Below are 15,649 nucleotides of genomic sequence, written 5' to 3'. Positions count from 1 at the left end.
AGGCAGCTGCTATTTGCACAGTGAAAATAGCACATTTTCTTGGTGAGACATGCTATTTACACTAAGTGCAAATAGCTGTAGATTCTATTAACACTGTTGAAATAGTAGGATTTTCTGATATGTATAATACTTATTCCAAATAGACACAATATAGTATTGTAGAACATTAAAACAGTATGCATTAATTACATATTGAGTGTATTTATAGTGCATTTATTAAATGGTACTGCTATATTGGGACAATAAGCCATCCCTACACCTACCCCCCTAACTGATACTTTATTTTCAACTTTTCAATTATGTACTTTATTTTTATTGCAAATAAATGCCTTTCCGATATGATATGAGATTTGAAAAGGGAGAAAAAAAGTCAGCCAGAAGGGGGATTCAAACCCACATTGATCACATCGAAAACAATGTAACATGCAATTTATCCTCTGCACCACTGGAGCTGATGATTACCAGCCATCTTTTGTAGTGTTGACTATCCCAATCACACTTAGTGTAAATAGCCTCTGCCAACAAGTCGGCCTAATTCACCACTTCGCCAATTCGGCTATAATTATCCAGACGCACACAGCAGTTTGAAATGATAAAGACTTTTAATGTCAGATAAAATCAGCATCAGACTTTAAATTCAGCATTAGAACAGGAGAACAGAGAAGAACAGAAACTGAAAAAAATATAGAAAAAGAGAGAATATATGGCACAGAAAAACTGATTTGTAAATTAGACCAATTTTACCAGGAAATCGAGTGAACACATTAAAACTAGGGGTGCTCCGATTGATCGGCTACCAATCACTATCGGTCGATAATCTCTTTGGGATGTTTGATCGGCAGTCTCTGAAAAGACCGATCTCATAAAGTGATCTAAAGCTGATGATGTGCCTGCCTTGAGAGGTTTGGCACGACATGAAACGCCACTGTCTCAGTCGCTGTCAGGCACAGGTAAAACAATTATAATGCTGAAGGTGAGCTACAATCAGGGCCAGCTCCAGGTATGGACAAATGACTGTCTTGCCCACCCAATCAGAATTAGATATAGATTGTGTTATTCATGCAGCGACTAAAACCAATCTGAAGGGACTGTAATTTGAGTAATTTATGATAGCGCTGGAGACGGCCGCAACAGTAATAAACTAAGACCTGAAAACTGCTGTATTTTTCTTTTATTAGCCAAATGCAACATGCAAAGAATTCACAGGGAGGCCTCAGTTGGTTGCGTAAAAGCAAAGACTGACAACGAGCGAAAAACAGGAGTTTAATACATATCTATGTATAATAGCCTACCGCTGAAATTACCTGAGCAGTTCAAAAAATTTTCTAAAAATAGCTCATTCAGTAACGGGCATTCATTGCTGGACACGCAACAACATAATCTCTTCACAATCTGGCCCCTCAGTACTTAAAGGGGCAATAAGTAACTTTTTCCCCAAAATAAACGTAACAATAGCCTTTTTATTTGACCATTAATGACTCAAACATCTCCTGATGGGCATACTGACACCTTGTCAGCTCACAGTGGGTGCACCTATAAGCCTGTATCCTATTTTTCCTATTTTCTGTCGGGTCGGATTTTTCGCGCGCTGTCTGCGGATGTGACTTGCTGTTAATACTGAATAAAAACTGAAAGTAAAGCGCTTATGTTACAACCCTGACTCTGGGGAAGCAACATCAAGGACACAAAACAAGTTTACCAAACAAAAAGAAGTTTATTAAATGACAAAAGAAACCAAAAAGGGGATTGTGACAAAAACAGGATAAGCTCTGCCAGGCTTGCCACAGGATCAGAGAGAGAGTGAGAACATGTGTCCCAGAGTTTAAAATGGTTTCCTTCAGGTGACATCAATTAACCAGTTGATTGCAGGTGAGCTAGTGAGTAACTGCAACAAAACAAAAGTTAGAACACTCCCACATAACACTTGTGTGATGAATATTGCGTTCATTATGGCAAATGTCAACTCAACTGTAAAAATGTAAAATCCATTTAATAGAAATCAGGTCTGTCATTTACGTGATTTATGTAAATTAAAATTGATTATGACGACAAAAGCCTTGTTTTTTGCATTATTAACAATACAACTGAAATTAAATTGGTGCATATTTTAAAATAATACCTTACATAAATTAATGTTCTTTTATTGTTTTTCTTCTTCTTTTAATTCATTCCCCTAGATAAATCTATTTAATTCTTTTACTTGTTTAGTTTCTTTAAATAAATACCATTGCCCACCCAGGAATTCCACCAGCACACCCTTCTATAGCCGTCAAGAACTGGGCCTGGGTACAATTCATGCTCTTAGTTAAATAACTTATAAAGTAATTTGAAAATGAGTGAGACGTCACCTTTTATCTCTTTCAAATAGTCAAATGATGTCCAGTCACCACATTGCCCCTGACTATAAGTTGACACAGGAATTGTTACTTGCACAATAGAGGCAGTTTCGTATCTTCAGTAAAGTTGATAAATTGCATTTCTGTTTTAATTATTTCCAGTGTTTAACATTCATTCAGCACTCGCATGCTCTTCTGGAGACTAGGTGCTCATGCACATTGAAGCACACTCATATAACGCCAGCTTCACATATTTTTTTTTTCCATGCTCATGTTAAAGGATTAAAGCATTCAAGCTGTGCACGGTTGTGGTCTGGCAGTGTGTTCCAGGAGCGGTGCGTCTGCAGCAGTGCAGAGATCGTTTCTACACCGAGTCTGTGTTGCAATTAAAGTGACAGCGCATTGTTTGCAGTGAATATCAACAAGGATTGGCACGAAAATGTCATAATTACACCATAAATACATACAGTGGGTACGGAAAGTTTTCAGATCCCCTTAAAAGTTTCACTCTTTGTTATATTGCAGCCATTTGCTGAAATCATTTAAGTTCTTTTCCACATACATATCCCATCTTTCCGCTGTATAATTAAAGTCGCATATGGGGTTTTGGCTAGGTTTATAGGAAAAGAGCATTTTTAGATAAAAATGTCAATAATGTATAGCACTTGTGGAGGTAGGAAAACAAAGTTTTAAATACAAAAGAAAAGTCAGTAAAACATGTGTCAGTAGTAATTTTTAATAAAGAATGTTTGTGATAACATTAGCAGTTTAAATGTTTTGCCACTTGCTTGAGCAACTTAATATAGAAATCGAAAAGTAAATGCGAAAGTAAAAAGCATTGAATAATGTGTTGCTTATAATATTATGTTTAAACTGATCTGTAACAGATTACTGCACTGTGTAAAAAAAAATGCTTCACAATGCTGAAAAAGCATTTTCAATAACAATGTTTGGATTTTGTTGTGAATTTTTCTCTTAGAGACCAGGAGACGGTTGGATATCTTGAAGCAGAAGTTTCTCTTTATTGAGATACGAGCTGTTCGTCGCTGCAGTCATCAAAAAGTCGTCTGACTAAGGCATATACATTACAGTTTATATACCTTTCCAGGGGGAGGATTACGTAGAGGTGGAGACAATATAAACAAAGCATGCAAATGCAGTACAGGAATCAGCCCGTTACCGGAGTCTCAGCCCTGATCTCATTATCATAACAGTGTCATTCAAAGGCATAGGTGCTAATTCAATCAGTCTGACAATATTGCCCATACCTTCACATTATCATAGAGACAAAGGAATAGCTGTACCTTGAGAACAAAAAGGTTAATGTCTCAGACACCGGGGCTGCCCGATTTGATCTTCTTCGAATGTCATCATCTGTACCTCTAGAAGCTAAATTCAATGTACTTTACTTTAGGTTTTCCTGTGATGCTATGTAAGAGTCTAGGTTCAGCATATCATAAACAGATTCTTAAATTTGTAATTCCTTCAATTTGAAATAAAAAAAATGGATAAATGTGTTTGCAGAAAACAGGCTTTGCTGTGTGGAAGCTATTGAGCAATAATTGCACAAAAAATGCACTGCATGATCAAACATATATAGGTGAGCTAACTAAAAAGATTTAAAAAGATCATTATGTGTGATCAAATTGGCAGATACTGCTTCCTGTTATCGGCAATCGATCACAGGAAAGTATCAAATAATGTTGAAATAATTTTAAATAATCAAATAATATTTCAAAATAATATAATATAATACAATATAATATAATATAATTTAGTATAATGTAACATAATATAATGTAATATTCTTTTAGCATCTAATACAAATGAGAAATCTTCTTCATACATTCAATTTGTCATAAAACACATAACATCAAGAACACATTAAGACGTTTTCTCAAATGTAAAAAGTATACATAATTAGTTGAAGGTGCCACAGAATGCATTGAGAGAATATTTTATATTGTTCTCTGATATCTACATAGAAGGTATATGGCATAGGAAAGGGCAAAAAATCTCCATAAATGGTTTTACAGCTCCATTTACAGCCCTAGGATTTGTCCCTAGAATGAAATGCTCTGGTATTGCCTTATTTGGAAGCTTCATGAATATTAATGATGAGCTCTCCTGTGATTGGTTGTTGGAGGAAATGTATATTTAATCACAGAGCTGGAGCTGCTATTAATATTCATGAATAATGAATAATGTTCATTGAAACTGCTTTTTTGAATGCACCATCATTTTACTTTCACTTGTGTGATGGCATGTGCTCTGTGTAAAGTTATACTACAGCGGCAGTACTTACCACATAAGTTTAGATGCTTGTTAGTGATGCTCAGGATCTGAAAATCATTCGCCATCATCCGCAAAGTCATCTCTCCTTATTATGTTTATGTTGTTAGTCAAATCAATCTTATGTACTGCAATTAGTCTACTTTTCAGTGTTTTTTTTTTTTTTTTTTTTTTTTTTGCAAACACCAGATTTATGTAATAAGGAGGAAATTATGGTGTTTGAGACTCACGGTGTCCATGCCAACATAAATACAGTTTTACATTCTATGGCACCTTTAATATATCTATTTTTAATATAGCATTTAACTTAAATATAAGTTAATAATATTTTCTTTACTAATATTAGTTTCATGTGAGATATAGGCTGTTGTGATCTCTGCTGTGTTTTTGCAGTTCATCTGGGTGTGCTCTCCACGATGCAGAATCCAAAGTCATCACCACAAAATCCACAGAAACCACCTGAAACGAGCAGCCAGAGACCAAATGATTCACTTTTACATCACTGAATGCTGTTACTGTATGTAAAAAAAAACTTTCATTTTATCTTATTTTCTTCTCACCTAATGAACTAGGCGACAAAAATGAAGATGATGATGGGCAGGAAGATGAAGATGCCATATTGCAGGGTGTTTGCAGCATTATTTTGACGACGTGTGTGCTGCGGTTGTTCTGAAAAACAGAAAATGCGTTGTTTTATCGTTTTGTACCTTGTTGCATCTTTCATTGTAATAAACAATTTTTTCAGAGAGCTGTGTTATAATTATAACAGTATGGTCAGACTCACCTGGAGCTGGGCTGAACTCATCTGAAGACTGACAGAGACCTGATGGAACAGACAATACTGATCAATCAATACCGTAATGATGATATACACTGTTATTCAAATAGTGAATGGTAAATGAATACTTTTATTCATCAAGGACATCATAAATTCATCGAAAGTAAAGACATTTATAAAGTACACTGTCCAAAATTATAAACGCAGCACTTTTGTTTTTGCCCCTCTTTTTCATGAGCTGAACTCAAAGACTTTTTCTATTTACACAAAAGGCCTATTTCTGTCAAATATTGTTGTCTAAAATCTGTCTAAATCTGTGTTGCTGAGATCCCAGGTAAAATAAAAAGTGCTCTAAAATACACTTAGTGCACTTCCTTAATAAACTTAAAGTGCTCTATTTTCACGCAGTAATTTTGTACTTAATATACTAAAAGTTATTCTTTAGGAATTAAGATAAACTTAACATCATCTAAGTGTACTCAACTGTGCTATTTTGGGACACTATGAAGATGAACTAAAATGTGCCTTTAACATACCATCTCAGCATTTCCAAAAATGTATTTTGTTACCACATTTAATACAATTGAAACATATTTCACAAACCTTTAAACATACTAACTATACATAAAAATGCCCTTATTAATAATCAACACTCATTAATAATACACTTATTTAATAAATAATAATTATTATCAATAATTCATTAATGTATTGCCCACATATTTTTATACATAAAAAATACATTCTAAATACGCTTAACCATACTTACTTTTAACCATATTTATGAGGCAGTTGTTGTCAGATTTAATTGGGGATTTAAAAAATGAAATTTAATCATAAACGGCACATTTTAGAGTGGCCTTTTATTGTGGCCAGCCTATAATGCAATGATCATGGTGTCTAGTCAGCATCTTGATATGCCACACCTGTGAGGTGGATGGATTATCTCAGCAAAGGAGAAGTGCTCACTAACACAAGGCAAAACTTTGGTGATATTTTATAAATGTCGATTAAAAAGTATTGCAAAATGACGGCGTTTCCATCAACTGAAGTCATGGCAACATATTTTTGTGGGATTTGGGCTATATAGTGCCTTCCAAAAGTATTCATTTTTTCACATTTTGTTTTGTTGCAGCATTATGTTAAACTGCTTTAAATTAGCTTTTTCCCACATCAGTTTACACTCCATACACCATAATAATGACAAAGCAAAAACCATATTTGCAAATGTTACAAATGTATTAAAAATAAAACACTGAAATAAGTAGATTGCATAAGTATTCATACCCTTAACTCAGTCCATAGTTGAAGCAGCTTTACAGCCTCAAGTCTTTTTGGGTCTGATGTGAGCATCTTTGCACATCTGCATTTGGCAATTATCTGCCATTCTTTGCCTCACCTTTTCACCTCTCCATCTCTGTCAGCTTGGACATTTCCTAGAGTCCTAGTTGTTCCAATCGTCTTCCATTATGGAGAATGCTTCTGTCAACCTTCAATGCAGCAGATTTGTTTCTGAACTCTTCTCTAGATCATCGCCTTAACGCAAGTCTGTCACTGAGCTCTACAGGCAGTTATCTTGGTTTTTGCTCTGATCTGCATTTTCAGCTGTTAGACCTTTTTCTGAGAGGAGTGTGTCTTTCTAAATCAGACTCATTCAAATGAATTTGCCACAGTTTAACTCCACTCCAAGTGTAGGAACATCTAGAAGCAATATGAATGCTCCTGAGCTAAACTTCAAGTGTCCCAGAAAAGGGTATAAATTCTTATGCAACGGGATCTTTTCAGTTTTTTATTTCTAATACATTTGCAAAGTTGTTACAAACCTGTTTTGTGCTTTGTCATTATGGTGTATGAGATGTAGACTGATGTGGAAAAAAAGTAATTTAAAGCAGTTTAATATAATGCTGCAACAAAACAAAATGTGAAAAAAATGAAGGGGTATGAATACTTTTACAAGGCACTGTATTTAACCGAATGTAACCTGTAAATGCGAAAAAGCCATTTTCATTGCTGTTTTGCGAAATAATCCTCGAATTGCCTGAAAAACCACCTCATGCGAGCGTAAAAACGTTTTTCCGATATATGGTAGTTTTTGCGCAATTAGGCGTATTTTCAATTCACAATTTCAAGTTGCGTAATTGAAGGAGGAAACACAGCTACTGATTTAGACAGATTTGTGGACAATATTTGAGAGAAATAGGCCCTTTGTGTACATAGAGAAAGTCTTCGATCTTTGAGCTCAGCTCATGTAAAATGGGGGCAAAAACAAAAGTGTTGCGTTTTTTAGTAACTGACCCCAAGATGAAATATTGAATACAAAAAACGAATATGAAAAACATCACAGATTTATTTTTTTATACAGTAAATAATGTTTGCACTCACCCTTACAAGGCAGTTCCTCATATTTCTGCAGAGAGACATGCATGAGAACACATGAGAAACACATGCTGTTATATATGTTTTAACAACACTGTCCAAAACTTTTCTCTACAGTCTTTATCTCATTGATTTGATAGACTGGACCGAACTCCTGACCTCCAGTGATGCACAGTCCATCCGGAAGATCACATCAGTGTGTTTTGCTTTCAGAATGACCCTCTGTGGTCCTGCATCATGAATTCTGCTCTCATCCACTCCTCCAGTCTCATCAACCACTACCGTACCCTACGGATCACAAACCCTTCACATACAGCTTGATTCCTGAGAAGAGTCTTACTGTGTGTCACATTCATTTTGTGATTTCACTCTTAAAAATAAAGGTGCTTCAAAAGGTTCTTTACAGCGATGCCATAGAAGAACCATTTTTGGTTCCATAAAGAACCATTCAGTCGAAAGAACCGTTTCTTGCTCAGCTTTTTACAATCTGAAGAACCTTATTTGCCACAAGGAACCTTTTGTGAAACAGAAAGGTTTATCAGACGTTAAAGGTTCTTGATGGAACCATTTAGACAAAAGGGTTCTTCTATGGCATCGTGAAGCACCTTTATTTTTAAGAGTGTAGAAACACAAGCCTCTGGTTTGCTTAGTTGGGGACACTTTCCAGCGATATCGTATACTATTTGACCTGAACTGACGATGATATCACTGAATCATTGATGAACTGCCTTTAACTGAAAATTGATTGTTTACAATAATGCGTTACACACTATTGTGCTGTTTAAATACTGTGCAGTTGCTTTGACACAATCTGTATTGTTAAAAGCGCTATATAAATAAAGGTGACTTGACTTGACTTGATAAACAATGAATAAAACATCAGAAACCAAAGACACTTCTAGAGCACAATGAAGGCTCTAATGATAGAAGCCAAGAAAAAATCATGCTTTGGTGAACTATAATCATAAGAGAGAAAGGTTAAAAATTATGACGTGAATTTTTATTTTTAAACAGCAGAAGAAAAAAGTACCAATTTATTAGTCATATTTTTAACTTTTCTTCCATCTAAAAATTGAGTATGTCAATTTCAATTGTTTTATCTCATAATTTAGTTAATTTCTTCTTTGGTATATCATGCGTTCAAATTTTAATCGCATAGTTGACTTTATTACTCATTAGTGTTACTTTCTCAAATTATGACTTTTTTAAAAACAAATTAGATTTTTCCCCCACAGTTATGCCACACTTTCAGGTATGCCAAGTTAGACTTTGTATATCATAAGTATGACTTTACCATTACTGAAGTTTTCTCTCATAATTTCAACTTTTTATCTCACAATTGTTACTAGTATTGTCACACCCCCATTGGGCTGTGTTTGTTGGTTTCTTCCTTATGTGCCCATATTTGGTTATTTCCTGTTCCTGCCCTCATTATGTCATTATTAGTTACCTTGTGTCAGCTGTGTCTTGATTAGTTCCTTGTTATCACCTGTCTTTATAAGTTGCATTCAGTTTAGTGATTGTCGTCGGGAAATGGCAGTTTCCGGTGTCGAAGAACATAGACGCATTCAAGGATACGTAACAAACTTTCTTTTTCTTGGCGGATTTGCATAAACTGTACTGTGAATGTAACATCATGTCAAATAGTTCTGATGGGGATGAAATGGATTGGATGATGATCAAGTCTTCAAGAATGAAACGTGCTTTGAGAGAAAGAAATAGAGGATTAAGTTGGTCGGAAAATAGCGAATCTAATGAGAGAAATGTTAACAAGAAACAAAGAGCCAATCAATATGAGAATACTGAAAAAGTACAAGGAAATGACTGGAAAGTTATAACAGAGTTTAACAAGGATGGCGGGCATTATCATCCAATCAAACTTACCAGGGCAATTGAGAAGGAAATTGGTAAAATCAAATTCGCAAGATTTATGAACAACAAAAGAATTCTGATTCATGCAATAAGCAAACAACAACAAGAAAAAATTCTTAGCATGTCCTCACTGCAAGGAGAAAGGATGAAGGCTCATATTCCGGGAGCAATGACAAAAGTGAGAGGAGTTATTTCAGGAGTCCCATTGAATATGTCAATGGAAGATGTCAAAAAAGAGATCCAAGGAGGTAAAGTAGTTGAGGCGACACGGTTGAAAACTAAACGAGATGGAGAATTAAAAGAAACATTATCTGTGGTCGTGCAATTTGAGAGAACCCTTCCAAAATCAGTTCAAATGGGATATATGAATTATAGCGTGAGAGAATACATCCCTAAACCTCTCAGATGCTACAAATGTCAAAGAATGGGTCACACAGCAGAGCAGTGTAAAGGACAACTAAGGTGCACTAGATGTGGAGGCCAACGTGAGTATGGCAAATGTGAAAAGGACGCAAAGGTCAAATGTTGTAACTGTGGAGGGGAGCACAGTGCAGCATTTGGAGGTTGTGAAGTGCAAAGAGAAGCCAGAGAAGTCCAGAAGGTTAGGTTTCTGAATAAAGTATCATATGCAGACGCATTAAAGAAAGTGAGAGAAACAAGATCAGTTGGCAAAAGCTACAGTGAAATAGTTCAAAGAAACATAACCTCAGTAAATCAGACACAAACCCAGATTCAAGGACATAAGCAGAATGACTGTGTGCACAAATGTAAAGTTGATGATGATACTTTAGTAGTGAAAAAAGTGAACTTCGTGGGTTTCATTTGTCACACTATCAATGTTGCAACACAATTAAAAAAGAAAAGTGACAGAATTAAGGCTATTGTAGAAGCAGCAGGAAAATTCCTGGACATAAGAAATGTTAAAGCAGATCAGATTCATGCATTACTGACTGAAACTGGAAATGGAAGAAATACTCAAGCTGAAGATTAAGCTACTAATTATGGTACTACAAATACTACAGGGGAATGCTAGAAGTCTTTTAGCAAACGGTCAAGAACTTAAAAAATACATATATGAATTAGATGTTGTTCCTGATATAATATGTGTGCAAGAAACCTGGTTGCGATCCCAACTGGATTTTGTGATTCCAGGGTTTAATTTTATAAGACATGATAGATCTAGCAATCATAATGGTGGAGGGTGCATAACCTTTATTAAGGATGGGGTGGCATATAAGGAGGTTCCTTGCCAAGAAGATATAGAGTGTGTAATAGTTGAGATATTCAGTACAGGGAAAGAGGGAAATATTAAGTTGATTAATTTATACAACCCATGCAAAGATTTAGATATTAATCAGTTAAATAAAATAGCTGGGACTGCTTACAGGAAAGAAATATGGTGTGGGGATTTCAGTGGCCATAACAGCCTGTGGGGTAGCAATCATACAGACACAAATGGGAACATAGTTGAAGAAATGATGGAAGAAAGATCATTGGTATGCATTAATAATGGACAGGGTACTAGAATTGATGTAAATAGGGGTAATACATCATGTTTGGACCTTACGTTGGTATCAAACAACTTAGTAAATGTATGTGACTGGTATATTAAGAGTAATTCTACCCTAGGAAGTGATCACTATCCAATTCTTACTATAGTTAATACAAACATAAGCATTCAAGAAGGAAGTACAATCAATAGATGGTGTTTTGAGAAAGCGGAGTGGGAATATTTTAGGACATGCTGTGAAGATACCGTAAACATAGTTTCACTACAAGGAGACATAGAGGAATGTACAAAGGAAATTACAGAACATATTTTTAATGCAGCAGTGTTAAGTATTCCAAAAAGAACAACAAAGGTAAAGAAGAAAGTGGTTCCTTGGTGGAATGAGGAATGTTGTAGAGTGGTAAGAGAACGAAACAAAGTATTTAGAACCCTGAAGAAGAATCTGACTCAAGAGAATGTTTTGGAATATCAAAGGAAAAGGGCAGAGGCACGCAGGACAATTAAATACACCAAAAAGAAAAGTTGGAGAGAGTTCTGTTCCACCATAGGTAGAGGAGTAGAGTTAGGAGATATATGGTCTATGTTTAAAAGGATGAGTGGGAAGAAGAAAACTGTTAAAATTCCAGCTTTGACTGATGGGGATAATGTGATAGCGACCGACAAAGAAAAGGCAGATCTTTTGGGCAGGACATTTATGTTAGTGCACAGTGGTGACCATCTTACAGACATTCATAAACAGTTGAAAGATCTTGCACTTAGTGAGAATAAGGATATTAAGCTGAAGAGGGAGGATAACAATTCAACATTAGATGTGGACTTCACAATGTCGGAACTGAACATAGCTTTGCTAGGCACTGGATATACAAGTCCAGGACAAGATCAGTTATGTTATGCCATATTTCGACAGTTACCAATAGAATCTACTAAGTTAGTGTTAAGACTATTCAATAAAATATGGAAGGATGGAGTAATTCCAAATTGTTGGAAAAGTGCAGTTATTCTACCATTTAACAAACCTGGTAAAGATCCAACAAATCCTAGTAACTATAGGCCCATAGCACTGACATCTCACTTATGTAAATGGATGGAGAGGATAATAGTTCATAGGATATCACATGCTCTAGAGCAGAGAGGATTATTGACTAACATACAAAGTGGATTCCGAAAAGGATGTTCCACCACCGATGCTTTAGTAAGAGTAAGTAATGAGGTGGAGAAGGCATTGAAAATGAAAGAGTTGTTGACAATAGTATATTTTGACATAGAGAAAGCTTACGATACAATGTGGAGAGAAGGTCTGCTCATTAAACTAAGTAGAATGGGTTTTGGAGGAAGGATGTATAATTGGATAATGGACTTTTTAACAAATAGAAGAATTAGAGTTAAAGTGGGATCAGAGGTTTCTATGGAGTTTTATGTAAACAATGGTATTCCTCAGGGGAGTGCAATTAGCCCTGTTCTATTCAACATTATGATTAATGATATGTTTTCAAATTTAGGTGATCATATCAAAACAGCATTATATGCAGATGATGGGGCCATATGGATGAGAGGAAGGAATGTGCCACATGTGTCAGAGAATATAAGAAAAGCAATAGGGAAAGTAGAAAAATGGTCATATGATTGGGGGTTTAAGATATCAACAAGCAAATCTTGTTATATGATGTTCACAAATAAGCGTAATTGTCATATTGACAAGCTAACCTTATATCAGCAACCAATAGAGAAAGTTAATGAGTTTAAGTATCTGGGTTTATGGTTTGATAGTAAGTATACATGGAAAACACATATAAAGCATCTTGAAACCAAATGCAAAAAAGTTATTAATTTACTCAGAGCTGTGGCTGGATGTGATTGGGGTGCAGATAGGCAATCACTAATTGACATATATAGAGCTTGCATGAGGTCATCAATAGACTATGGTTGCATAGTTTACAGTGCAGCAGCAAAAACAATATTAGAAAAAATCAATAGACTTCAGTATAGAGCATTACGTGTATGTATCGGAGCCATTAAGACCACACCTATTGATGCAATACTCATAGAAGCAGGTGAATTGCCATTAAAGTTAAGAAGAGAAAAACTTACTCTAGCATACTGGATACGACTAAAAGGAAGTGGGAAAGAAAACCTTACAAAGGAGACAATACAAGACTGTTGGGAGTATTCCAAGTTTCAGAGACAGGGTTTTGGATGGAATGGACAAAAGAGAGCAATGGAATATGGAATGGAGTCCTTAGATTTCACTAAGTTCACCCCAGTTAGTAATATTCCGCCATGGTTTTTTCCGGAGGTAAAGACAGATTTCAGTATCATAGAGAAAAAGAAAGAATGGAGAATGGAGGAAATATGAATTAAAACAAACATTTATCTAAGAAACAGTTATTATAACTACCTCAAAATTTATACAGATGGATCTAAGAACAAACAAGAATGTGTGGGAATCGGAATACATATCCCAGAATTTAAAGTGAACATTTCCAAAAGATTATCTAATCAGCTCTCAGTGTATACAGCAGAAATTGTAGCAGTCATCATTGCACTACAGTGGGTTGAAGAGGTCAGACCTGACAGAGTGATATTATGCACAGATGCCTTAGCTGTTATAAAAAGCATACAGTCCATGACATCTGCAAGAGAAGATTTACTAATAGAACTCTATCATAGTCTATTAAGATTGCATAGGGGTGGTATAGATGTTCAATTTTGTTGGGTACCAGCACATGAGGGAGTGAAAGGAAACGAATATGCAGACAAACTAGCAAAAGAGGCATTACAAAAGGAAATATCAGTTCCAATATCATTGGGAAAAGGTGAGGGAAAAGCAATAATAAAGAAGAAAGGTATTGAATTATGGCAGAAATGGTGGGAAGAAAACAAGAAGGGAAGAGGTTACTATAAAGTACAAAAGTCTGTCAGTATTAAAAATTATAAAGAAAAGAACAGGAGGGAAGAAATTTTAATAACAAGACTAAGAGTGGATCACACAGGACTGAATAGCACCTTGTTTTTAATGGGGAAAAGGCATAATAATAATTGTGAAAAATGTGGGGTTACAGAAAACACAGAACATGTTATTTTGCACTGTGCATTGCACAAATTAGAAAGGCGGCTACTTCAGGATAGGGTTCAGGAGGCAGGAAGAGAGTGGAATTTAATGGGGATACTGGGAACAGAAGGTGAGAGAGAAGGGATAAGGAACACTAGAGAGGCATTATTTACATTTCTTAAAAATACCGGATTAATAAATAGAATTTAAGGCACAAAGACATGATGTTACACACTCCTGTACAGTAGGTGGCGGTATGCACCTTTAAGCTGGTTGCAATCCACCATAACCAAAAGAAAGAAAGTGATTGTCGTCTGGTCTGAAGGTTACGTATGTGTCTACTCTCTCTGTGGATGGCTTCCTTACGCAGCCCGTGATAAGTATGCCATACAACTAATTTTTTTTATTTTATTTTATAAATGACTTTATATATCATAATTATACTTTTTATGTAATAATCATGTAATTCTGGGTTTAGTGTGTCACAATTAAGACTTTGTATTTTTAATCTCATAATTGGCTGTCATAATTTTCCTTTTGGTATGTCATAATTATAAAAAAAAAAAAAAAACAATTACAAAATGTAATAATTGACAAAAAAGAGAAATATGACATTCCATCATAATGAGAAATGTGACAGATTTCTCATTATGATGGAATGTCATATTTTTCTTTTTTGTCAATTATTACATTTTGTAATTGTTTTTTTTTTTTTATAATTATGCCATCCTTGTCTTATAGCACTGTAACAGCTTGTCAGTTTAGACTTTGTATATGGTATGACTTTACCATAGTTATGTTTTATCTCAAACTTTTTATCCCACAATCGTTACTTACTGTAGTATGCCATACAATTAACTTTTTTTTATCTTATAATTGACTTAAATCATAATTTTCCCTTTTTATGTTAATTTCATGATGTGTTTTCTTAAAATATGTATCATAATTATGACTTTATATGTCAGAATTTTGACTTTTATAATTTGTATCTCAATTTCCTTTTTTGCCGTAATTATTACTTTTTGTAATCTGATTTTTTTTATATATATATATATATATATATATATATATATATGTATATATATGTAATTATGCTATCCTTTTAATTATGACAGCATGTCAATTTGGATTTTGTATATTGTAAGAATTATGTCATAATTAAGTTTCATCTCCATTATTTTATGTCTCATGACTGTTGTAGTTATGACTATATATCAGGATTTCGACTTTTTCCCAGAATTTTTGAAGAAATGATGGAAGAATTTTTTTCCCAGAGTTTTTCATAATTATAAATTTTTTCATAATTTACTTTTTGTAATTAGATTTTTTTTTTCATAAATATGCCATGCTTTCAATAATGACATGTCAATTTGGTCTTTGTATATAGTAATTATGATGCTTTATCTCATAATGTCAACTTGTTGTCTTACAATTGT

Source organism: Garra rufa, chromosome 17 (genome assembly GCF_049309525.1).
Source record: "Garra rufa chromosome 17, GarRuf1.0, whole genome shotgun sequence".
Taxonomy (NCBI): Eukaryota; Metazoa; Chordata; class Actinopteri; order Cypriniformes; family Cyprinidae; genus Garra; species Garra rufa.
This window is presented reverse-complemented; position numbering follows the sequence as displayed.